We start from the raw sequence: 27333 nt of genomic DNA on the forward strand, positions 1-27333 counted from the left end.
TCTGACTGATTTCACCTGGCAGCTCTGCTAGTTATCCTTGGTTAACTTCCTACTACTTCTTTTCCTTCCTTTTCCCTTTCTGTTTCCACAGGGGACAGCGCCGTGCAAACAAGCGCAAACACATGCATGCGAGTGCACACGTGCACACAGGCTTACACAGGCTTATACAGGCTTAGGCGGGTGCACATGCGCGCACACAGGCATAGACAACCTTACAAAGGTGCACACAGGTGCACACACGTGCACACAGGCTTAGACGGGTTTACAGGTGCTCACACGCACGCACACAGTGTAAGCATCTTTGCAAGAAACTTTGGTGATATCCACGGCGTACACCTTTGGTTTCTGGGTTTCAGTTAAGACAACTGTAGTACACACCTCTTCCAGTCCTGAGTAACTCACAGCAAACACATGCCACTCTGCTCCAATAACCTTACAGTCTTTGATACATACCCCCTCATGATGTCACCTATCTTCTACTCTACTACTCCCCTAATCCTACACTTACACTCTAGGGACATGGTTCACATGGCAGGGAAAATTGGGATTCACTATCCTTATCCTTATTTGCATAGGATTGCCTACTAATGCTTGGTTACATCTCTCAAACTGAGCTTCCCCCTTAGCAACCACTACTCAGTAACCATGTTGTCTTCAGCCTGCCATTCACCTGCATGTCAGAGGAATATTTTTCATAAAATGCCTATTTTTGTCTTTTTTGTTTTTATTTTCTGGTTTTTATAGCGCCGCACGTTTGCGCGGCGCTGCGCTATGCTTCAACATCGGAGATCGGGGGAAAAAAAATTATTTTTAATATTTTGCAACAGATTAAAATGCCAATGGCCTTATATTTGGCCATTGGCATGCTTCCTGAACTGGATGCATCCTTTATTTGGAGCTGTCATAGCTCCGTTTTGCTATTTGCAGAACGGTACTCCGTTACCAATGGAGTACATTTCTGCAAATAACTCTACTCTTACTCGGACAGGTTAGTGTTTCCTGGATCGCAAATTTAACTCATTTGCATAGCTTTCAGCAGCAAATGAGGTAATTTGCATAACATAACACTGTCCGTGCAAGAGTAGTTTTAGGAGCTCTCATGCACGACCCTGCCAGCTGTTGCTGGATCGCTTGGCAGACATATCGGATGTCTGGAGTCTTACTCTACTCTTAGACTCTGTGCAGGCCTTCATGAATCCAGCCCAATATCTGGTCAGATTTCTAAACCATTTATATCAGTGGAAAACAAAAATATCAAATAAGGGACGATTTCAAATAAGACATCTTTAAATAATGGAAAAAATGCAACTTAAAATAAATCCTTAGCAGAGAGGGGGGGGGACTTAGAGAAGAAAAATAAATTCAGAGGATGGTGTTCAGATACTCTGAGGCACAGGCTGACCTATATGAAGGAAGTAAACTAAAACAAAGTTGAAAAAGGCAGAGGGAGAGAGAGAGAGAGAGAGAGAGAGGAAATTACACTAAAGAGAGCCAGTATGAGGTGGTTTTCTTAGAAAAAGATTTACACACTGAGACCCCATGTTATGGCTGGCTGAGCTTAAATGAGTTACGGAGTTGGCTAATATTCACATAAGCTTCTTAAAATTCACTCACAAGTTAGAAAGGCAGATGGTGAGAATAACACTAAGCAGAACAAGTTAAAAAATAACTAGAGCTATAAGAGCAGAATATGAAAAAAATGCCCTCACTTTCATACCCATGGTTTGAGTTACAAAATGATTTATTAAAGATTGGGTGGAAGAAGTACATCAATTGCTAATGTCCCAAACATTCAAAACCCTAGTGATGAGGTTCAAATATAATCATGAATTAGGAGTGTACCTAGGAATGGTCAAGACTAACGTAGATCCTAGAAAGGTTTTATTGCCCTGGAATAATACGATAAGTTTGGAATTCTGTACTAGATGCACTGAATACAAGATGACAGCTTCTCACTTCTCTTTTAGAAACCCTTTGATTCCAATGCCCTTAACTGAAGTACAGTTTAGAATGTATTGCTATGTAGACCCAAGGGTCACTTGCAGAATCCAAAAATAGCTTTCAATATTTTGTAATTACTCTTAACTTTGTAACTAAGTAACTTAAAGCTATTCACCTACATAAGGCTAATATGAACTCCATTATTTTCTAGTGTAGTTATACTTATGGAAATACTGACTGACCAGGGATCGCAGTTTATATCCATAATAATAAATCAACTGTGCCAATGAATTAAGGTTAAGAAATGAAAAAGCTCAGTTTACTATCCAAGATGAATGGATTAATGGAAGATTTTAACTAGACATTAATGCAAATGCTGAAAACATCATTGAATAAGACAGTAAAAACTGAGACTAAACAATACCATGCCTGCTGCTTGCCTTTACTGTAGTAACACGAGCCCCACAATGACACAGCTTTTACTGAAGTAACATGAGCCTCGCAATGACTCAGCTTTGATAGCTTACTATATGACAGGACTCACATGGGCTGTTGGATATTACCAGAAAAATATGGGAAGAAGAAAAAATAGAAATGCTGTGTGATTTTAGCTGATGAAATCTAAGACAGTTAAATCCTGGGTAGACCATTTGCATCTAGCCCTATAAAAATAACGAAGGATGCATTACTAAAGCTAAGAAGATCTGAATAAAAGCTTTCACAAACACAATGTGATTCCCTGTGTAGTAAAGCAAAAGAAATTCACTTTCTAGTCTAAATACTCTCTTCGCATCACATGGTCAATTCTAGTTAAGCTATTTAATGACATAGATGTTAAAATTAATCTTTAAAGTTTTAGCTCAGTTTCATAGCTGGTATAATACTGTTAAGGCGATTAAGCAAGGTAATTTATCAGAACTAAGTATATTTATGGTAAATGTCTGAATTGCTAAGACTAGCAATGTCGAGTTCTGGAATGTGGAATCTGAAGGGCCATGAATCTTAAGTTATGTATACTAAGTCAGAGATTGTTATTTCTTGGAATATTTTCTTTTCTCCAAGATATGGAGATCTCAAAGTTATAATATAATTTTAGTTGTGGAAGGTGCAGGGGAGCTTTCCCCCTTAAACAAGTTTAAAGAAGAAAAGCTATGTTCAGTATTTGTTCTTCTGTGTTTTCAGTCTTTTTTTCAGTATTTCAGGACTCCGCTTTGTGAGTTCTTATGTTTCAGTAAGGATCTATATTTATCCATTAATATTAACTTAATCTCCATACTCATTTCCTTAACTATAAAGTCTGCCCAACTCTAGCTGTCTTGGTTAATTAGTTGTCCTTCACCCTACATGCTTTTCATTTTGTCAAACCACAAAGTTCATCTTCTCATCATTCACTTTTGACTTTTGCTCTGTTTATAACTGTTGATATGAACACTTCATCTTATGGATTATTCTTGCAGCACTGGAAATGGACCTAATTGCAAAAGTTATGGAAAATTCAACTCCAAGGGGTCTAATACTGAAATGCTGTTTTCATTAACCCTAGTTGGCAGTTGGGATGCTTGCCAATTTTGCAAAGGTATAGTAGGAATTGTTCTAGCTGCTTTCCTATGCCCATTTATATTAATTCATCCAGACATCCATCCTTACCCCCTTTTTTCCATTTTTTTTTTGCACATGGGGTCATTGTGTCACTTTACCAGTGCAATCATTTAGAGGCGATATGTCATTATCTTATAAACACCGGTGCTCAGGCTGAGACAAGGAAAATTGGTTTTCAATTTTAGAAAGCAGCCATGTGGTAGATATGGTCACCACATTCGATAATGCGTATACTAACATCCATTCTTGGACAAATAATTATTCTATAAATGTTTTGTGGATGATATATTTTGTTATGGGCTGAAATTCAGGAAAACATCAAATAATGTGTTAATACTTTCTCTAAACCAGTTATGCTCCTGAAATTTAAGATGTCAAATATATTACAAGGAATTCCTCCATGAAAGGGTCTAAATACCCTCCCATTACTCTTCTGAATATGTTTTAGTTTGTCTTTTCCTTGTTAGGGGTCGCCACAGCAGAACTCTGGTTCACTAATGATTGACAGTAGATTTTTAGGGTGCCAAGTTGCCAGCCTGATGCCCAACCTTCAGCAAAGGCATGCCCATTCATGCATGTCTTTTGGAGGCCACTCGACCACAGGGAGGACATGAAGACTCCACACAGAAGGCACTCCAGCTGAGAATTGAACAGGAGAACCTCCTGCTGTGAAGCAACAACACTACCGCTGTACCACCTTGGCTTCATACTTTTATATTCCCCAAATCCAGCAGTGATTATATGAAATCCTTATACATCAGTTAAGTATATATATGTGCGCTACTTCTTAGCAGCATACGTACTGAATCACCTTTGTTTTTCTTGATTTATAGAGAGTAATATACATGTATGCTACTTCTTAGCAGCATAGGTACTAAATCTTTGTTTTTCCTTGATTTATTGAAAGTACTCTATTTCAGAAGATGAGGTTGCCATTCTTAGAAAATGTGTTTAGTATGATATTCCAGAATTTTCTGGAGTTAGTGTGTAGAACACCAAACATTGGAGCTTCTAAAAAAATATGCTGAATGGGAATGGAAGAGAAGAAGAATCCAGTCACAGACTCAGTGGGTAGGCATCCTATATTGATCTAGCAAAATGGTAAAAACTGTACCTTTAATTTCATAACAGACATGAAATGGATTCTGTCAAAATTGCTTAAAATGTTATTAGATATAGTTTGTATATTCTGGTAGAAGTAACTGCTGATCAAGATAATTATGCTGAAACTATGTAGCTGTAACATGCATTATAATAATAATAAGCAAAGCTGAGTACTTCACACTTAGTGGTACTCTTTCCTTTTATCCAAATTCATGTGCTTTTTGCAACTATTGAAGTTGTTCAAATCCCAAGGGTATTTAAATAAATCATCTACATTCTATAAGCCTTAGACTGATGCCAATATTCTCTGAGCATTACTTAAAACATTCTAAAATGATGAGCATTTAGAATAATGATCCAGCTACTGTCAATACTTACAGAAATGTTCTTAGGATTTAGACCATTTAGATGAATTAAATTATCATTTATTGATGTTTGAAATAAGCTTGCAGTTTGCATAAATGCTTCAAGCTCCGTTATCACTTAACTAAATGCCACTAATATACATAGCTTTTATCCACACATATAGTCTGAATATTTAAACTTACACTGCTGAAGTTCTATGTCTAAGTACAAATGCCTGAAATGTGCTTACATTTAAGCACATACTGCAAAATGCTGTAAGTATAAGTTAGCTCTTCAACATGTTGAAAAAGTGTCAATTTTATGTGTTTATTTAGACAACTACTGCAAATATGCAAACAATGAATGAGTGGATTCAGAGGAACCTTTTGGATTGTGAAATAGGTATAATGTTGATGCACTTACATACTAGTAGTCCAGAAATAGTGCACATAAAGCAACTGAAATAGATCTGAATCACACAAATGTGGCTCCAGCTTCAGCATGCAACATACAGTATGATCTTTGCTCATTCTAGTAGAGCAACAAATTATGCCATATTGGATTTCAGTGGAATTTTCTTGCAGATCTCTAGCAAACATTATTCTAAACTTGCAAAGCAACTATGTCTAATATATTAACATCTAGAGAGATTATAAGAAGCCTTTTCTCCAGAACTCCTTCAAATTCAACAACTAAAGCATAGATGTTTAGCAAAAGGAAAAAAAAAAGAACCTTCCTTATATTTTGGACTATAGTACATTACAGTACGGAACAATGAAAAAGGTATTAGAAAATAAAAAGTCAAAAGCCTGCTTCTCAGGGGAAAAAAAGGGAGTCTAGACATTTCCCATCCCCATATCCTTCTGGGTTAAAGTCAATAGTGTCATGAATAAATCCGAGAGCTCTCAAAATATGTGAGTGCCTGCAAACCAATCTGCCCTTTCTCACATAGGACTTTAAAAATAACTTGTCAAATTCTGCCATATCTTCATATCTACCTTTTATATGTTTCTTTCCCTAGTTTCTGAGTTTGTCTTTTTCTTTTCCTTTCTCCTTAGGAAAATAAGTTAAAATCAAGTTGGAAATTTCTTATAAGTTTATAGGTTCATAGGTAAGTACTAGGATAGCTGCCCTTGTAGGCCATTTTAAGCCTTGCCAATGTCCCTTTCTCCACTTGAATTAACTTATCCCATTTGGTTAGAGACTGTCTTCATACCGTAGATAATATGGGAGACCCAAGCATGAGAAAAAGCATTTAGGAGCTGCCTTGGTCCATTAGTAGCATAAGGGGCAGTCCTGGGGTAATTTTTCTCTTTACTATACATAGACTCAATTTGTGCTTGAATATGGACAGGGATGAAGTTTGTTTTATGTGGCTGGGGAGTCTGTGCCAGAGCAGTAGTATCCTTTGCTAGATATACCTGTCCCTCCATACCATTCTGTTGACATTGCAGAAGAAGTTTATATCCCTAGGCTATGTATTTCTCTTATCATTTATCTTCCTGATGTAATTACATCAGTACTGGGTTAGAGAATACCTTGTATGCTAGACACAGGTCATCTCTTAGCAGCCTGTCAGATATTGAGTATAGTGACATCTTTGAGCTGGTCCATGTAGGACATGTATTGTTCTTGTATCCTTATGTATCTCTGTGTCTTCTGATTGTTCCATGTGCCTGGACAGATATGTGCCGAAGGGGGCATTATATTCAAGGGCTGGCCTAATGAGGGCTAAATAAAGGAGGACAATGACATCCCTAGATCTAGACACAATCCCCTTGTTTATAATCTGTGCAGTATAGATGGACTTACAGCAATTGACACATGTCGATCAAGAGTTAGGTCACTGCCCACATAAGTTTCTAAATCTTGAACAATTGAGTCAACTCTTAGGGGTGTATTGTAAATGTGGTTGTTCATTGGGGTAGATGACTTTTCAAAGAATTTAATAATGCATTTTTTGGCATTTAGATTAGGTTCATGATTTTGATGCCAGCTATTTATTCGTGACAAACCTTCCTGCAGGATGGCTATGTCATTTGGGGATTCAGTGACTGCTCCTGAATGGCAGTCATTTGCAAACTTAGTCAGCCAGAGCACTTTGGTATTGGCTTTTAGGTCAGAAAAGTAGATACCAAGCACGAGAGGTTACAGCACAGAACCCTAAGGGAATCCATTGGTAACTGATCTCTTTGTGGAGGTAACTTCCCCTATTTTGATTTCCTGTGTCCTATTTGTGATCCAGTTGGCAACCAGTGGGTGACAGAGCAATTTATTCACAGTTTAGCTTTTCTACTATGCCTGAGTGAGGAATTGTGTCAAAAGCTTTGGCCAGGTTGACATATGCAGTCTATACTGTTATGCCTTCATCCATTGCTTTGTTGACCTTTTCAAAAAATCCACCAGGTTGAGTAAGCATGACCTGTCATTGATGAGCCCAAAATGTGATGGTCTAGTATTTGGAGGTTCCCTAAATTCTGAAAGATTAGTTCTATGATAAGTCTTTTCATGATTTTGCATATGAGACTGGTCAGGCTTATGCATCCGCAATTGCCTGAGTCTGTGGATGGTCCTCTCTTATGCAGGTCAATGACTGTAGCTGTTCTCCATTCCCTAGGTACAAAACATATATGGAAGCTGAGATTGAACAGTGCTGTTAGGGGTGTGACTAAATCATGCTTCATGCTATTTAAGATGCAACCAGAGATACTGTCAAGATCTATTGATGCAGTACTTTCAGCTTTTGATGTCACCTTTAGGACATGGTCTTGTGTGATAGCTGGAGATGAGACAGTTTCCACTATATCTTGAGGAACAGATGGAGTGGAGAGAGGGGCAGTGTTAGCGTTAAATTTATTGGTCAGGGTCACTGCATCTTCAACCTCACTGTAGGTATCATTGTTTATAATCAGCTCAGAGTATTGCTGTATTGTGCTTTTGAGAGTATGAACATAACTAAAAAATATCTTTGGCTTTGATAGTTATTTTAGTCTAAGACTTGGCTTTGGTGGATTTTATTTAGCTCCTGAGTTGTTTTCTTATTTCAGTACCAATGCTCTAATATTCTAGAAATTACTCTTCTTCTTTTGGTCAAAATTCTTTTCCATTTATCCTAAAGTAAGAACAGTAATTCCCAGAATACTGTACTTGTTCCTGTGGAGTACATCTGCATCTATGCAGCTGCTTACTTGCTGGTATAGTGTGGTGGTGTCCATTTCTGCATATTCAGTGGAGTTAATTGGGTTTGATGGGGGATTTGAAGCTTGCCAATATATCAATTGCAAGATACCTTGGGTGGAAGATAGCTCTGGTTTCAATTTTATTTTGAAGAAGACTGTTTTATGGTCAGACCTAACAAGTGGTGAACACGAGGAAGGTATCGTGCAATGTTGTTGTGTCTTTCGGCTTATCCCGGTTAGGGGTCGCCACAATGGAACTCCGGTCTGCTAATGTTTGGTAGTGGATTTTTATGTGCCGAGTTACCAGCCCTGACGCACAACCTTCAACAAAGGCACGCTCATTCACTCATGCCCCCACACAGAAGATGCTCTAGCTGAGAATCGAACGGGACAACGTCTTGCTGTGAGGTGACAATGCTACCGCAGCACCACTACCGCGGGTGAGGAAGGGATCATGCAATTTGCTCCCATATTAGTAACAGCAAGATCTGAAATGCTATTCCCCCTAGTGGGTACTTTCATTGCTCCAGGGAATTTGTACTGACAAAGTGCAAGAATCTCTGTGCTTGTACACTAGTGGTGGTGTAGGTTTCTCAGTCTATAGCTGAATAGTTTAGATCACCTTGGAAAATGGTATTAGTTTTAGCAATGAGTGATTCTAGTTCCTGTTGATAGGCATTGTGGCTTTCTTTTGTTATAGAGTGAGTTCTGTAGCTAGCTAATATGTGGTATGGGAAAATTCTGATAGCTATTTGGACATGAAGAAGCTCTAGTGCATCATGCTACATTACCACCTTGATTTGAGTCCCTTCTGGATGTAGATTGAGACATCTAAACCTTTTTTCCTCTCCCGTGCACTAGCTGGTCTAAACATGTGGAAGACATTATAGCCTTGCACAACTGGAGTGCTCAGCACTGTTTTAACAATGTCTCAGTCACTGCACAGATGTCACTGTCCTCCAGGGTTAGAAGGGCTTGTATGGAGTGGAGTTTCTTGTTTATGTTCCTAGCATTTTAGCCTACAGACCTTATAGGTCTTCTAGATTGCTGTGAACTTAGGAGCAAATGCATCTTTCTTTGCTTTCCAAAAATCTTTAAGGACTTTATTTCTCTGATTCTCTCTGTTATCATACATTTTCTCTCTCTGTAATGAAAAAAAGGCTTTTCCTCAAACCCAAAAAATAATTCCTGCAGCAGCACATAGGGCCTTAGACCTATCATTCTGCTACATTTACATTCTGCTCTGGTTAATGTACAACTCTCTCCCAGGAATTCTCACTCAAAGAAAACTTTGCTCCCACAACAAGGCACTTTGAGCTTCAGAAACAAATTAGTCTCAGCAAGGTAAGTCCTCATTACTGGCTAATTTGCATAGCACTTCTACACATCATGGTAGCAATCTGCTGAGCATGTAGGCATTGGTAAATCCCCCCCACTGTCACTCTTTCACAAACACACATGCGTACAAGTAGACACTCAGACACACACACGTCACAGTTTCTGTACATGTCTGTCTGACTTGTGCTCCTTCCCCTGCCTCCCCCCTCCCCCAGATCACCATAATTGTCATTGTGGTACACTTGTAATTGCCCTGGTGGCTAGTATGTCCTCGCACCCACTGGGTACCATCATAGTTTATACGCCATTATGGCACATTTGTAGAATCCCTGTTTTCTGGACTCCTCCTCCCCCAATACTGATGCCTTTACCATTACAGCACTTCAGATATATGTATCCTTGGTGTCTAGTGATTCTCCACACCCCTGATCCCTGTACTGATTCTCATAACATTAAAGCAATTTAGGTTGAAGGTATCCCTGGTGTCTTCTGACCCCCACTTCCCCATACTGATCTCAGTGTTGTTAAGTCACTTCAGTTAGTTGTAATCCTTGTGGCTTTTGTTTCCTGTAAAACATCTCTGTTCAGTTAAAATTCTACAATAAATGCCTACCATGGGGTGACTGGCTCCACATACAAAATAGCAACAGATCACAAAAATAACAATAATTTTTAAAATTGCTGGTAACAAGTAAAATTTAATTAAAATACATTTTGTGTACAAGAGAATGCAATTTCTAATGGACTTGGTCAGAATGTTGAACTATAATTGGAACAAACATTGTTTAAATGATTGAAAGTGGTCACATGATTTTATTCTCATAGCTTAAATCACTAATGCTTTAAATTACATTTTTCAAGTATATTTTACAATGTTCCATTTAATTTAATTTCTGAGAAACTGCAGGTATTAAATCTTACCTGACAATAGCATTCTTTCCCATCTACTTACCATCTACAAGCTCTTTGCTATTTATAACCCTACATAATCCAAGACAGAACATTTAAAACCAGTGGAAATAATTTTTTTGCACAAAACAGCATGTTCATTCAACGTATTGTTTGCATTCTTGGTATTCATTTCCTACATATGTTCATAAATGATGCTGATTAAGTTTCCTTGATAAACTTCAAATATAAAATGTAAGTACAGTTTCAAAGTCTGGAGTCTGTAGGGATAAGAATATATTCTGTTTCACCTGATATATATTTTAATTAAATTTTACTTTTTACCTGAGACTTTACAATTTATTGTTATTTAGCAGTTAAAAATTCTAACAGGTTATCATCCTGTGCTAGAATAAAAGTCAAGCCTTTACTAAAAGCTAGTGTTTCTGTCGCATTCAAACTAATCTGATAAATAATACAAAAATACAGGAAAAGATCTACTTTTAAAAAACAACACTTTCAATTAAAAATTCTTTCTTAATCATTTCTTTCGTATATTTTTGTTTTGTTCAAATGAGGATTACGGGAAACAGTCAGGGGAAAAGTTTTTTGTTTTGAAATTAAAAACGGTATTCTCTTCGCTTATCTGTGCGGTGGGTGAGGCATTTGCCTGGTTGTTGGACCATAATGCATATGCCCCTTTCCATCTTCTCTTTTGCCTTGTTCTATTCTTCTATTTCTGAATTGTTCTTATAGCACTGGAAATGTACCTAATTGCAAAAGCACTGGAATATTCAGCACCAAACAGTTTAACACGCAAATGCTATTTTCATCGACCCTTGTTGGTGTTTGGGATGTTTGACACCATTGCACATGTGTTTTAGAAATTACTTCAGCTGTTTTCTTATTCCTATCAACATAATTATGTTATACGCATTGATGCTCAGGCTGAGAAAAAAAAGGTCTCCAGTTTTATAAAAGCAATCAAGGGCTAGCTATGGGTACCCCAGTTGATAGTGCATATGCTAACATCCATTCTTAGATAAATTGTAATTCTACAAATGTTTTATGGATAATGTATTTTTGTATGGGTTGGAATGGAGGAAGATGCATAATTTGTTAATACTTTGAAGCAATTTTGCTCATGAAATTTAAGATGTCATATATTTTAAAAGGAATCCCTCCTTGGAGGGATCCATATACATTTCCACTGCTCTTCAGAACATATATACCCCCCATGCAGCTAAGAGCTTATGAAATCTTTATGAGTTAGATAAGTATATACTTGCAGTTACTTATTATCAGCATAGGTAGCAAATCTTCCTTGTTTTTCTTGATTTACAGGAAGTGCACTAGCTCAAAGGGTGAGGTGAGGTTGACAGGATCAGAAAATAAGTTGTTAGTATGATGGTGAGGAATGTACCACAGATGGGAGCTCAGAACACCAAACATTGCAGCTTCTAGGAAAAATATGCTGAATGGTAATGGAAGAGAGAATGAACCCTTCCAAAGACTCAACAGGGGGCATCCTTTATGGATTAATGCAATATGGTAAAAAGACATCTCTTATTTTGTAATAGAGGTGAACATGATATTGTCAAAATAGTTAAAATGCTGATAGATATAGCTCATACATGCTAGTAGAAATGACTGGTGACTGTAAAAAGGCAATGAATATGCATTACTGGAACACTTGTGCTGAAAATATATATCTGTAGCATGTATTAAATTTGTAATTAGCACATTTGAGTAGTTGACATTTATTTGGTACTGTTTCCTTTTATCCAACTTTATATTCTGTTTGTAGCTACAGAAGATGCTGAAATCTGGGGGGCATGGCCAAGATGGGCTCTGAGTAGCAGCAGATTTCAACAGCTCAACTAAAGAAACATTATTCTGACAGGAATTCTGCCTTCAAACTAAAAACTGAATATACCTTTATATGTGATTTGAAAGAACTTAACTTCATCTACAATAACATCTAGTTAAAAACAAAAAAAGGCAGATTTTCTTGTCAAATTATTCCTGGATAATTTCTCCTCATCTGAAATAATTCATCATGATATTCACGAAATCCAGCAACCAAGATTCCAGCCTCAAAAGAAAGATTCAGACTTTGATAACAAATATACAGGATCTTACTACAAAAATTGATATGCTGGATATGAAAATAGATAATTTCAAAGAAAAAACTACCAAACAAATGGATTTACTTCAGCAAGACTTGTTACAACAAAAATCACAGATAACAGGTATTGAAGAAGCTATGACCGATATGGATGGGAGAATTACTGAAAATGAAAACAATGTGGAATTCTTACTCAAACAAAATACTTCTCTACAAAATAAGTTAGATGATCTAAAAACAGATCCAGACACAACAACCTAAGAATATTTGGACTACCAGAAGGCAGAGAAGAGAACAACATGACTAACGTTTTCAATACTTGGTTACCTAAGACTCTTGATCTTACTGAAGCTATGTACTTTGGTATTGAGAGGGCACATTGTTCCCTTGCCACAGTGAATATTGCTAACAAAAAGCAACCTAGATCTATCATTGTCAAATTCCTCTCATCCTCAGACAAGGAATTAGTGTTAAAAACTGCCTGGTCCAAGTCACCAATTAAATTAAATGAAGCTACGACACGTTTTGACAATGATTATTCATCAGCAGTTATAGCAAAAATAAAAATATTCTTACATTTGATAAAAGAATTGAAGAAAGCACAGGTGAAAACCCACCTTTTGTTTCCTGCGAAGCTGAAGATATTCTCATCGGAAGGTCCCAAAATGTTTGAAGACTTAGAATTAACTCTGAACTATGTAAAAGTCCTCAAGGTCTTGGAAAAAATAGAAGAGATGGAATGGGCAAATCCCACACTTAAGAGAATGGCTTCTAATCCCACTTGGAAGACTTCAGAGAAACAAAAAAGACTAAGAAACAAGTGACTTAAATATCTATGTTTGCAATTTATTATGTTTCTGGAAGCACTGTTACGGTATTAATTATATGTTGATTTTTTCACTTACAAGGTAAGCCTGCTTTTTCCTTTTTTCATGCCATTCACACATGACCTTAAATATACACATAATTTCATAATTTCATTTTTACTTAAACTGAGGTAAAAGTGAATACTAATGGTAAATATATAGTTATGGGTATTGTTATAAAGATATGTTAAGAGTGAAGGGTAAACAAATGGTGCCATTGTGACAGTAAAATAAGTATTTCCCATATATAAATATTATAGATTCCCTTTATAATCTCTATTTTTTAAACTATTTACAGTCAGATCAATTAAACCTACATAGTTAGTAGTAAATAAGAGCTCACCACACATTCAATTATCATTCTCTGTAATTCATACTGAACACTGTTTTTTTATTTTTTTTATAGTTATACCTTAAAAATTAATTTAAAACTTGTATATATGTTAAATTCATATGGGGATAATATGATTTGACAATCTCTTAACATTTTTATATGATTCATAAGTGAACTCCTTTACAGTTTTAAATACACTTTTAAATACACTTTTTTCTGTAATGTGAATATAAAATGGATTAATAAGGCTATGTGATTTATTTAAAATACTTTCTGTTACATTTGGAGTTTTGTGGTGCTGTTTATTTGTAAAGGACAGTTCAAACTAGCTGTGCATGTGTGAGCAGGCTATGGGAAGCATGCAGATGTTACTCATATGATCTTTCCCTATACATTTTAAGTACAGTTACATACTTGTTATTTTTGGCTTTTTTTTTCACTCAAAATGATGAAAAAATATCTTCCAGAGACTTTGAGAAGCTCGAGCTTGATATCCACAAGCTTATTTCTTCATGAAGTACCTTATTTTCAATAAAAATCTTCTTTGCATTCTCGAATGAACTCCACGACATCACAACACATTTTGATGATGTCAGAGGTAGTCGACCTGCTCAACCAGGAAGTCAGTACATGTAATTTCATTGAAAAAGCATCAGAAATGCTGGTAAAGGTTTATTTACTTTAAAATGTATTGTAAACTTGCTGACTACACCATTTTGGACTCAGTTTGATTCTCAAGAAAGAATTCTTCAATTATCTTATTTTTATTTATGTTTATGGTAAACTGAAGGGGAAGGAAAAAAGGGAAAAGTAAGTGTGCATTTTTTTCTCTTTTAAATTAATGTATCCCATGGTTTTTATATTGTTGTGCCTTACTTAACAGGATAAACTAATCTTATTACGAATTACAATTGATTTTCTATTCAGAGGTTGATAGCTAGATATAAAATAATATGGGTTAAAATAAGCTCACTTAATGCATGATGGCATTTTCTATCACAAGTGCTTAAGGTGTCACCTGACCTTTCACTCTAATGATACTCATATTGATTTGTTTTAAATATTACACCAACATATAGCATATGTGTTAAATGGCTAGTAGTAACTTCAATTGACAGGCTTCTATATCAGAATGCTGCTTTCATAGACTTCAGACCAGTTTTAAGGTACATATAATCACATATGAAGTTATTATTTAATCTATTTAATTTTTATATACAAAGAATATATGTTCTGTTGCTGTTGTTTAAAGGTCAGTTCTGAATGATGAAATGGTTTAAGCAATACTTGATGAGTTACACTGATTATAACTATACCTAACCTGTGTTAACGAATTTATAATCATATATAGAGTTAATATTTTGTATGTTTAACATTCATATATAGTGAAGGTTATGTTTAGTTGCTACAGTTAGAGGTTTATTCCAAATGACATTTTGTTACAAGTAATATCAGATGAGTTACACTGATTACAGATCTGTTCAACTTGTTTTAATGAATATGTACATATATAGAGAGTTATTATTTTACCTATCTCACATTTATATACAGTGGAGACTGTTTTTTGCTGCTGCTGGGTAGGGGGTTGATCTGAGTGACTGATGTCAATGGGACAAGGAGTTTGTAACTCCAGGCGAGTAACTACCCCATTTGTTTATCACATTTACACTACATTCAATCTTCTTGACATCCATCTTAATTGAAATGCATATAATTATAAGTTGCAAGAATTGTATAACACATACAGTATATCATATGGTAACAGACAAAGACTAAAATTTATATAACAAATATTTTGGAGAGGATTATATAAAACATAATCAAGATAACACACTCATTTATAGAGATATTATGACTTCACTAAAAGGTTTATCAATCAACATAAATGGTCTGAATAACCCTAATAAAAAAGGATGTTTACTTAAATTCTTAAATATACACAAACCAAACATAATATTTCTACAAGAAACACACCTTTTAAAAGAAAATATCACCTTTTTAAACATTAATAAATATATAGTCATTGCCAGTTCTGAACATTCTAAAAAGAAAAGAGGAGTAGCAATTCTCTGGAATAGAACTCTGCCTTTACCTAGAATTATTAAATCTTATCGGGATAATAAAGGGATGTTGTGCTTGGTGACAATTAAAATAGATACAAACATTTTCACTTTAGTAAACAATTATTGGTCACCGGGTATTGGAACCAGCACTATTAAACAACTGAACCAAACTGTATCTCAATCTGAGGGTAATATTATTATTATGGCAGGGGATTTTAACTGTGTTTTAAATGAAAAGGAGTCTAGCACTTCAGGAAAAAGGAAAACATCCTCACAAGCTAAACAACTAATACAATTCATGGATACATATCATCTAAAAGATATTCATGACTACACAGACCTGAGCTCACCTCAATTTACATTCTATTCTAATAGATTCAAATCATACTCTAGAATAGATAGGGTAATCATATCCACACAGATAATAAATGATTTAAAAAACACCAAGATTGTGTCTTGTCCTATTTCAGATCATAATACAATTATATTTGAGCTTTATTTAAATGACACCCCAATGACTCATATAAGAAGAATTCCTGCATATACAACTCAATTAAAAGAATTTTAAACATTTTTTGAAGAAGAAACACAAAATTTTATAAAATTCAATCAAACATCCAACTCTCATGACATTTATGTATGGGATGCATTAAAAGCTTACTTATACGGACAAATAAATAAATGGTATTATAACAAAAGGAAGTCCTGGGATGAAAAAAATACAAGACAAATTAGATAGATTACATCTTAAAATTAATGACAAGTCCGCATCTAAGAATATTAGAGATGAAATAAATAAAACTAAGAAAGAATATAGTGCAATCTTGCATCATAAGACTATGATTTCCTTAGAGAAATTTAAATTCCTAGCCTATTCAATAAAATTGAAACATTTATCTAATCTTGCAAATAAAACAAAAAGAATCAACAAACATAATCATATTAAAGAAATATATTTGTCTAGAAAAAAGGTTTATAATATCTTCTTCTTCTTCTTCTTTTGGCTTTTTCCTGGTTAGGGGTCATCACAGCGGATCATCTGTCCGCTCATGATTGGCAGTGGAGTTTTATGGTACTGAGGTGCCAGCCTAGTGTCCAACCTTCCACAGAAGGCACACAAACACGCGCACTCACACCTAGGGCCAATTTGGAGTGTCCAATCCACCTACAACATGTCTTTGGGATATGGGAGGAAACCGGAGCACCCGGCGGAAACCCACGCGACCACAGAGAGGACATGCAGACTCCACACAGAAGGCACCCCAGCCGAGAATCAAACCAGAGAACCTTTTGCTGTGAGGTGAAAAAGGTTTATAATATAAATGACATAATTGATGAATTTAGACATCATTTTCACACGATAAATCAAACATTGCAGATCATTCAACCATTCGATAAGATAGAACAATACATTAAAAAAACCTGTATGTCACACTCAAAAAACAACAGTTAGAAATCATAGATAAACAGCTATCTTTACCGGACATACAAACTCAAATTAACAAACTTAAACAGAACAAAGCACCAGGCAATGATGGCATCATATCTGAATTGTATAAAATCATGCCTAAAACTGCTATTTCTTTATTACATAATGTATTTCATAAAGCCCAGAATGACATTATTTTGCCCCCATCCTGGAAATATACTTTTATTTCACCCATTCTTAAATCTAGTAAGGACCCTAAATTATGGACATCATATAGACCCATAACTCTTTTAAATATTGATTACAAAATGTTTATGAACATCTATGCTGATAGACTAAAATATTCTTACCCCATTTAATTAATGATGACCAAACAGGTTTTGTAACTAATAGAAGTACATATGATAACGTCAAATGGTCTCTTATTTTAATTGATTATTCACACAGAAAAAAAAAAAATGTCTCTGGTTAGTCTTGACATTAACTCAGCATTCGATTCAATGCATTGGGATTATCCATTCACATTATTAGAATGTTTAAACTTTTCAGATAATTTTATTAATTTACTAGTAACCAAATAAGTAGAGTTCCAATGTGAAACCAAAACTAATAAACACTAAACGCACTGTTAGAGAAAAAGTCAAACGCTGGATTCCAAAACCATATCCAAAATTTATTGTATAACAAGCAACATAAATGATAGCAATAAAACACTTAACGAATCACCGTGTTTTTCATCTAATACACAGACTTCATCAGACAAACAAATAATTAATTAACTTCCTTTTATACTAGCAATTATATTTGAATTATCCAATAGCTTTCATTTGTTTCAACTCTTAAATATATACACATACCTATTGAATGCTGGCAATCATAATAAACATAAACATGGATTTCAGCAACACCACTTCTTTCCTTTATGTAAAATACACTTTCTCCTATCGATCCTCCCAAAGGTTCACTTTTAAAATGTATATAAAATGTATATAGACCTACATCCATAAGACTCAGATATGATGAAATGAATAAATATACACTGTGTTAAACACTGTATAAATTCTATGTAAACACTACCACCAAGTGGACAAAAATGTTATTACAACCTAAAAACTTTTCATAACAAAAAGAACTAACAAAATACAGGAAATCAACACATAATATTAATATATGTGAACTGGATAATAAATATTGATCATTAGAAATAGTATAGAAAATAATAAACAAATATATTCTAAAATAAAACCAATAAATACATATGTTGTTATATAAAACCATGATTAAATACATAAAATACATGATAAGTGTATTATAAAATCACTTAATTTTTGTCCACTTGAGGGTAGTGCTTACATAGAATTTATACAGTGTTTAACACAGTGTATATTTATTCATTTCATCATATCTGAGTCTTATGGAAGTAGATCTATATACATTTTATATACATTTTAAAAGTGAACCTTTGGGAGGATCGTTAATTAATTATTTGTTTGTCTGATGAAGTCTGTGCATTAGATGAAAAACATGGTGATTTGTTAAGCGTTTTATTGCTATCGTTTATGTTGCTTGTTATACAATAAATTTTGGATACGGTTTTGGAATCCGGTGTTTGACTTTTTCTCTAACAGTGCATTTAGTGTTTATTTATTCATTTGCTATTACATCTTTATAAAGGCACTCTGGCTTATATCAAAATTGGATCATACACATCGACTCAAATACCCATCATTAAAGGAATGAAACAAGGCTGTCCCTTATCTCCCTTATTGTTTACTCTCATAATGAAACCATGGGCTAACGATATACAAGGAAATAAAAACATAGAGGGTTTGGAAATTAGTGACAAAATAACTTCTAAAATTCAGTTATTTGCTGATGATGTGCTCATCACTACTAAAGGAGATAATTCCTCCATGACAGCCTTATTTGAAGCTGTTAACGCATTTCAGTTTATCTGGACTGACATTCAGTGATAATAAAACTAAGATCCTACCTATCTATTTAAACAATAATAAGAGAAACATTAACAAAGGCACTAACAAATACATCACAGATCAAATTACATATTTAGGCATCATTCTTGCTAAAGACATTACATTAATCACAAAACTGAATTATAATAGATGTTATGTAAATATTCAAACTTTATTAACAAAATGGAATACAATTATATTTACAACTGAGGAAAAGTTAACTATCATTAAAATGATAATCCTTTCTAAAATTCTCTATATTATACAATCTATTTTAATACTTCTCAGTAAAGTTTTCATTAATAAGATAAATTCTCTGTTATTAAAGTTTATTTGGTTTTCCAGGAAACCTACAATAGCACTTAAACATCACCTTCATAGTTGGAACAAAGGGGGCATAACCTTTCCTGATTTGAACCTTTTTCTAATGCAGCTATTATTAGGTCCATAGCATAACTTTTAGATACACCATATCAGGCCAAATGGAAAATATTCTGGGAATCCTCAGCTATGCTATTAATATTGAAGCAACAGCCATACAAATTAGAATTAATAAATAACCCAATATTATGGATAATTAAAGATTACTTCACATACCCAAACATTCATTTAGCTACTTACACAACATACTAATACATTTTAGAAACTTTATATTTAAACACATTAAGTACAAGGAACTTTTTTTACAATTTTCCCAATAGCCTTTACTCAATAATCCTTACAATCCTCAGATATAATGCTTAAACAAAAAGGTCATTTGTATTGGTTTCAACTTATTACAGATGAAAGGGTGTAGGATGTAGATCAGATAATAAGTGAATATCAGTTAGACAACTCCCTATGGCTTAACATACAATCCATCAGACTATTCTTACAAAATAAGATGAACCCGATCACTTCTGCTAATAAACAGGTCACTAGTATACTGCTAGATTTATTCAACATACACAAACTTATTCAGACAATATGGCATTTATATACAGACTTATCAGAGAAGAAACATATTGTTGTCCTGCTATTTTCTGGAACCATTTTATACAGTTAATAACACACTTCCAAGGGATCTAGATAAAACAAATATATTAGAATCTGCAGGGAAAACAAAACTTTCACTTAAATGGAAAATATATTCCTGGAGATTTTTATATAGATCATTCTACACTCCTCAACTAATGAACAAAATTAATGGTAAACTAAATATGTACAACAGATGTAAGTCTAACACAAACATTGACTGGAACCATATGTTTTATGACTGTCCTGCTTTAAGTGTATTTTGGGAAAACATTAAAAAACTCCTACAAGCAATATTCACAGATAATTTTATTTTGACCAAATCATTAGTACTCTTAAATACACCCATACCTGGTTGTGTAAAAAAGTTAAACATTCCTTGCTTTGGACAATAATGGCAATAGCCAGGAAAACTATAACAAGAAACTGGATATCTGACTTCATTCCTTCCTAAAATGATTTTAAGAAAATTCTAATGGAAGTTTGTCAATTGCAGACTGCAACTATGACATCTAGAACATCTAGAAAAACTTATAACTATCATATATGGGTTAATCTACATAATTTATTGAAAAGAGATTGACAATGATATCATATAAATCAAATTTCAACCTCTCTATGTGTTATATATATGGAATAATCAAATACTAGGCAACTTAATGATAGTCAATGGATGTCTTTGTATATAGTTTTAGTAATTTCACTTTATTTGTTAAACATTGTCATGTGAATGCTTATGTGAACACTTTTTGAATTGTAAATATCTTTATGTTAAAAGAACATGTAATTGTTTATATTTATTTCTTTAAAATCAATAAAATTGTTTAAAAAAAAAAAAGAAGACGCTGAAATCCCAAGGCCATTTAAAGCATCTTCATACTATAAGCCTTAGACAAGTGCCAATATTCCCTAAACATTTCTAAAAAACATTCCAAAATGATGAGTGTTTCAGCTAATGATTTGACTACTGTCAATATTTACAGAAATGTTCTGAGTAGTTAGATAATTTACATGAATAAAATAATAATTTACCAACGTTCCATATAAATTCACTGATGTTACAAATGAGCTTGCAGTTTGCGTAACTGCTTCAGGTTCCCTTATCACTTAAGTAAATGCCACTAAAACACAAAGTTTTTACCCACACATATGCTCTGAATATTTAAACTTATACTGCTGATGTTCTATGGCTTAGTACAAATGCCTCAAATGTGTTCATATTTAAGTGCATACTGCAAAATGCTGTAAGTATAATTCTACTCTTCAAAATGTTCAAAAATGTGTCGATTTGTGTCATTACTTAGTCAACTACTGCAAGTGTGCAAACAATGGAGTGGAGTCAAAGGAGCCTTTTGGACTGTGAAATAGGTAAAATGCCGATGCTGAGCTGATAAGAAGCCTTTGTCTGAAGAATTCCTTCAGCTCCAACAAACAGCAAACAGATGTTTAGCAAAAGGGAAAGAAAAGAACCTTCCTCAAATTTTAGACTCTATTAAAAAACAATTAAGGAACAATACAAAAAAATGCATTAAAAAACAAAAAGCTTGCTTTTACAGAAAAATTCAGTCTAGACATTCTCACATCCCCAAATGCTTCTGAATTAAAATCAATAAAATCATGAAAAAATCCAAGACCGTCAAAATATCTGTGCTCCCTCAAACCAATCTGTCTTTCTCATATAATACTCTAAAAACGAGTTGTCATATACTGCCATATCTTCATATATCCATGTCACATGCTCCTTTTCCTCAGCCTCTGAGTTTGTCTTTCTTTCTTTCTTGTTCTTCACCTTAGGAAAATAGGTTAAAAACAAACTGGAAAAATTCCTTTAAGGTATTCTAAATTGTGGTGAACTTAGCAGCAATGGTATCTTTCATTGGTTTCCAAAAACTGTTAAGGACTTGGTTTCTACATTTCTCTCTGTTGTCCTGATTTTTCTTTCTCCAATGAAAGCAGCTTTTCCCCAATCCCAAAAAAAAAAACAATTCCTGCAGCAATACTTAGGACTGTAGACCTATCATTATGCTACCCACAATAGTTAATGTACATCACTCTCCCAGGAATTCTCGATTTAAGAAGGCTCTGTTCCCACAACAAGGTAATATGAGATTCAGAGACCTAATATCCTCAGTGAGGTACAAACTCATGTTTGGTGAATTTGCATGTCTCTGAATCACAGTTACAACTGCAATGTGGAGATCACTGCTGTTTGGCACATTATGGTTGTACACTGCTGCTCACATAGGCATTGACTTATGTCTCACAGTCACTCTCCCCCATTCACACAAGTGCACATCATTTAAACACACACACACACACACACACACACACACACACACACACACACACACACATACACATGCACCACAGCCTCCATACCTGTCTCCCTAACTCAGGCTTCTTCCTGTGTTTCCCCTCACCCCCAAATCACCATAATAGTTTAAGTGCCATCGTGGCACACTTGTAGTCGCCCTGCTCTCTAGTGCGTCCACCCACCCATCAATTACCATAATAGTTTATGTGCCATTATGGCACATTTGTGGAATCCCTGGTGTTTTATGTGCTGTTATGGCACATTTCTAAAATCTCTGGTGTCTAGTTACCACCATCCCACCTCAATCCCCATACTGATGCCATATGCCACCAACATCCAACAATTAACCCAATTAGAGTTTTCCAGCAATTCCTCCCCAAACCAGCATCACAAGATGGGTAGTTTGCATAACACCCCTCCTACAAGCTGTTAACCATCATGCCTCATGGCACTGCTTATGAATAATAATGTGCAGTGTATGGTCTCACTCACAGCTCTCTGGCCTAAGAAACTAGAAGGAAATAAAAAGGGAGGAAAGACACTGCATGACCGCTTCCAGGCTGTCTCCAAGGCCTGTAGCCACCATGTCAATTCTGACCACAGCTCACATAAAATTTCCCATTGTGGATAAGCTTGAAACTAACATCATGTGATTAATTGCTCCAAAATGCAACAGTCAGACAACATAACTTGAACATTAATACACCTCATAAACTTTATCTAAGTATAACCCGTAGACAATTTGTAAATAATATCAAACCCCGACACTTAATGCTTTTTCATAACAGTAGCAGCTTGGCCTAAAAACAATGATAAATTCAAGTTAAATAAGTTTGTGCCAATGTCAGATGTGTGTGCCCTGTCAAGCGATAACCAAAAGTTTTCTATATCCACCAGATCCTTGTAGTCCACTACCTCAGAACCTAGCAAGGGAGTAGTCCTATATAAGAGATGTTTAATACATTTCCAGGCCACTTCCATGACCACCGACTGATGTGCCTAAGGTAACCACAGTCTTGGAATAATCACTGTCCAGACAATCCCAGAGCCTCGGCATGAAATCTTTACATCAGACCGCAACTGCAAAATCATGAAAAGTAGCTGTCTCTTTAGGACTGTACCTAAGTCATTTCCTCCCACAAGAATTAGCACAATATAGGGCTGTCTGACCTGGTGCACAATATTTTGTAAAATATTCCAATGCTTGCAAATATGGTGACCTGGAAGACCCTGCCACAATAGTTCACAGCAACTTTGCCTCAATCCAGGATTAGCTCCATTAGATCTGACAACTGCTCTGGAAATAGTCCTGGAAGCAAATGAATAAAAAATAACTACTATCCACCAGATATATGCAAAACATGACAAAACTCAAAACAATTAGCATAAATTATCTCACATATCCAAAGAAATCTGAGGAAGACCAGAGGCCTATTGTGTTAATCATTTGTACTGATTGCACCACCTGATGAGATCCAAAGCCCTGGGAAAAAGGGACAAAAGGGTCACAGCAGGGAAACCTTATGCTGTCCTTGCTCACTGTAGCATATTATGTACCATGGTCAGAGTAATGACTTACTTATTTGGGAGCCTAAAAATGAAATAGTGGTTATTCATGCCTAAAACCCTTGGAGTACTGACATGATCCACCTCACGGAGCATACTACCTTGGTAGACACCTTATCCAAAAGCACTTGGCACCCCTTGCCTGTTTGGTCAGTCTTTGACCTTCATTTCAATGCCACTACAACACCCTGACTAATAGCAGCATGTCCACATTTTACCACACCTACCCAACTTGCCTATCCTGTAGGCTCTCTAGTATAGCCAACACAATAGTGTAGCCTATACAGCATAAGTAAAATTGTCCTTTGACAGGGACTGAGTCCTTTTTAGAACAATAGTCAAATTATCTTTCCTAATGTGGCACCTGCTATCACTGGCCAACTCCTTTACTCTCATCCATACGTTCATCAACCTGACAACAGACAAGTATCTGATAAAGTTTTTAAGACCCAAAATGGTTGCTAAAATACCTAGGGCCATTAAATGCATGCAGCTAGTCTTTGGAGCCTCTTGTCCAACACATCTGCATACTTATAGTATGAAACCATGTCAAAAGATCATGTCCTATCTAGACAAGGCAAAGATGCCCAAAATGTACTAGATTCCTAGAAAAATTAACTCATTTACTCTAATCCCTAGAGTTATAGTTATTAGTGAGGTTCTCACTCATTGCCAATCAACCAAATCTGGTGAATACTCATGGATATTTCTTCATGTTACTGGAGCTGGCTTGCAAAAATTGTCCATCTGCAAGTGAGAAAGATCATCAGCTACGCAATTTGCTTTTCCTGTGCTATGTTTATCAGTAAAAGACAAATAAATTTTCTGGTTGTTCAAAGGTAACAACCTTAATAGTAACTGTACCCTTCTAGATCTAGATTTTCTTAAGAACCTATACCACTAACATCCTTGTCCCTCCCTAGACCAGCATTTGAACAACAGGTGACCTTTCCCACACAGGGGACACACATGAGGGAAGCGGCATTTTGGCCACTCAAACTGATCTTTGTTATTGGACCAGCATGACTTTAGCCTGGCCTTTTGATCCACCATCCCTACTGTAGACAAGCCAGTGGCTTTATCCATCATCAACTTGTGTCACCTCCTGTTTTAAAGCTTAATCCAAATCCTTCAATTCTGGTCATATTAGAGCTATATGAGGCCACCCATGAACCTATATACTTCCTTGACTGTGAGAACATACATTAAAAGTGGAAAACCTTTCTGGGGCTGCTTTTCTAAGATTATGACTATGTAGTAAATAAAGTGCCCTCCAGCCAGTTATTCTAGTTAAGCAACATAGTTTTCATTGTTTGCTTCATCCCCATGGATTCTAATGCTGTTACCAAATTCTTAGAGACATCACTATCCATTATCTATGATGCTCTGATTTCCCTCTAGGTCTGTTATTTTAAATACATCAGTATACTCCCCCCTTGAGAATTGTATCCTTAAAAGATAGAGGTGTATGTGCACTAATAACTCCTCACAAGACAAGTGGAAAAACACAGTTACCCTACTCATGCAACAAATCCCCTGAGTTCTGGCGGGGTATACTCTGACTGGATCAGTGGCTCACTGAGAAGCATTTACAAAAAAAGGGTATATGCTTCCAGCTTGACCTCTGAAACCTGTATAACCTTTAACCTTGGTTGGGTTTGCTGATCATCCTCAACTTCCCTGCCTAGCACTATGTCAAAGAGCTTGGACCTGTCCCACTTACACAAGTGATTCAACAAACTCAGTGATCCTTTCATCTGCTGATGGTTCTGGCATGCTGTCTGCATCATTCCCATCACTACTGCTGCAATTACCTGTCTGTCTGATATGTGTGCTGCACAGCCATCATTTCTATCATCATTGTCTAAACTGGAGTTACTTTCTTAGCTCCTTTGGTACCGCTCCCTTGAGCTTTCATACTTATTGGATGCTCTGTGTTCCCATCATCACCTTGTTGGATGGATGCCTGCCTCTTGTGCCCAAGAGAATCTGTAAGCTTCCTGCTGTGTCCCCATCACAGCATATTCAAAAAACAAATATCTATCTTGTGAATAGCCTATCACAGGGTACGTAGTTCCTTCAAGGAAGAAATCATCAAGGAAAAACAAATTGTTATAACATTATTATAATTGACCACAACTAATAAACCAAGCCATAAACCAAACCATTTTTGGGTTTTGGGATCTTTAAGCTTAATTATTGTCTTTTGAATAAATTTCCTGAATCCCAAATTTATGCTAAGCTACCATACAGCAAACAGAAATAGGAACTGACACAATACACTATGAAAATGTGTGATCATAGGTACCCCCTTGTCCAGTAAACTTGTCACCAAACAGTGATACTTAGGAAGACTCCTTGATATCAACTCATGGCTGAACACTTTCAAATATAATTACCTTTAATTCTGTAACTCACTTATGAAGTGGTACAAGTGCATGGGGAATCCCACCCTCACTTCCTTACTAAAGACAACTGCTTAGGTGGAGTGATACAAGTGCACAGAGAAGCTCACCCTCACTTTCTTACTAAAGACAACTGCTTAGGTGGAGTGATACAAGTGCACAGAGAAGCTCACCCTCACTTCCTTATTAATGACAACTGCTTAGGTGGAGTGATACAAGTGCACAGAGAAGCTCACCCTCACTTCCTTACTAAAGACAACTGCTTAGGTGGAGTGGTACAAGTGCACAGAGAAGCTCACCCTCACTTCCTTACTAATGACAACTGCTTAGGTGGAGTGGTACAAGTGCACAGAGAAGCTGACACTCATGTCTGAGGAAAATAAAACACCCATTGTAAAAATAGTAAGGAAGATGTTTATGGCTTAGCTGGATAATAAAGCAAAACTGCTAATTGCACTGTTCCAAAAAGAAACTACTAGGCAGACAATAGCAATGGTAATAGGAGAAAACAATTATAGCAATAATAGCCAAGTAATAGACTACCATGCAAACATCTCAGAGTGAATCCCTTGAGCTAACCTGCCACCACTAACTGATGGTTTAACTATGCTTATCTGCAACAAAAACAAAATGGTCATAAAGCCTCCCTAGATATTAAAAACTCTGTCAGCATATAAAAAATACATGAAAAGAATGAACATGGCAGTAAAATAAAGTGGTGTGGCACAACCACAAAGAAAGAAAAAATAGATTGAGAGATGGAAAATGGGAAGAAGAAGAAGAACAGCTAAAGAAAATAATTATCTCAGACTTGAACCCTGAACCTTCCACACCAAAATACAGACAG

Source organism: Protopterus annectens, chromosome 10.part0 (genome assembly GCF_019279795.1).
Source record: "Protopterus annectens isolate FY-2018-M chromosome 10.part0, PAN1.0, whole genome shotgun sequence".
Classification (NCBI taxonomy): Eukaryota; Metazoa; Chordata; order Ceratodontiformes; family Protopteridae; genus Protopterus; species Protopterus annectens.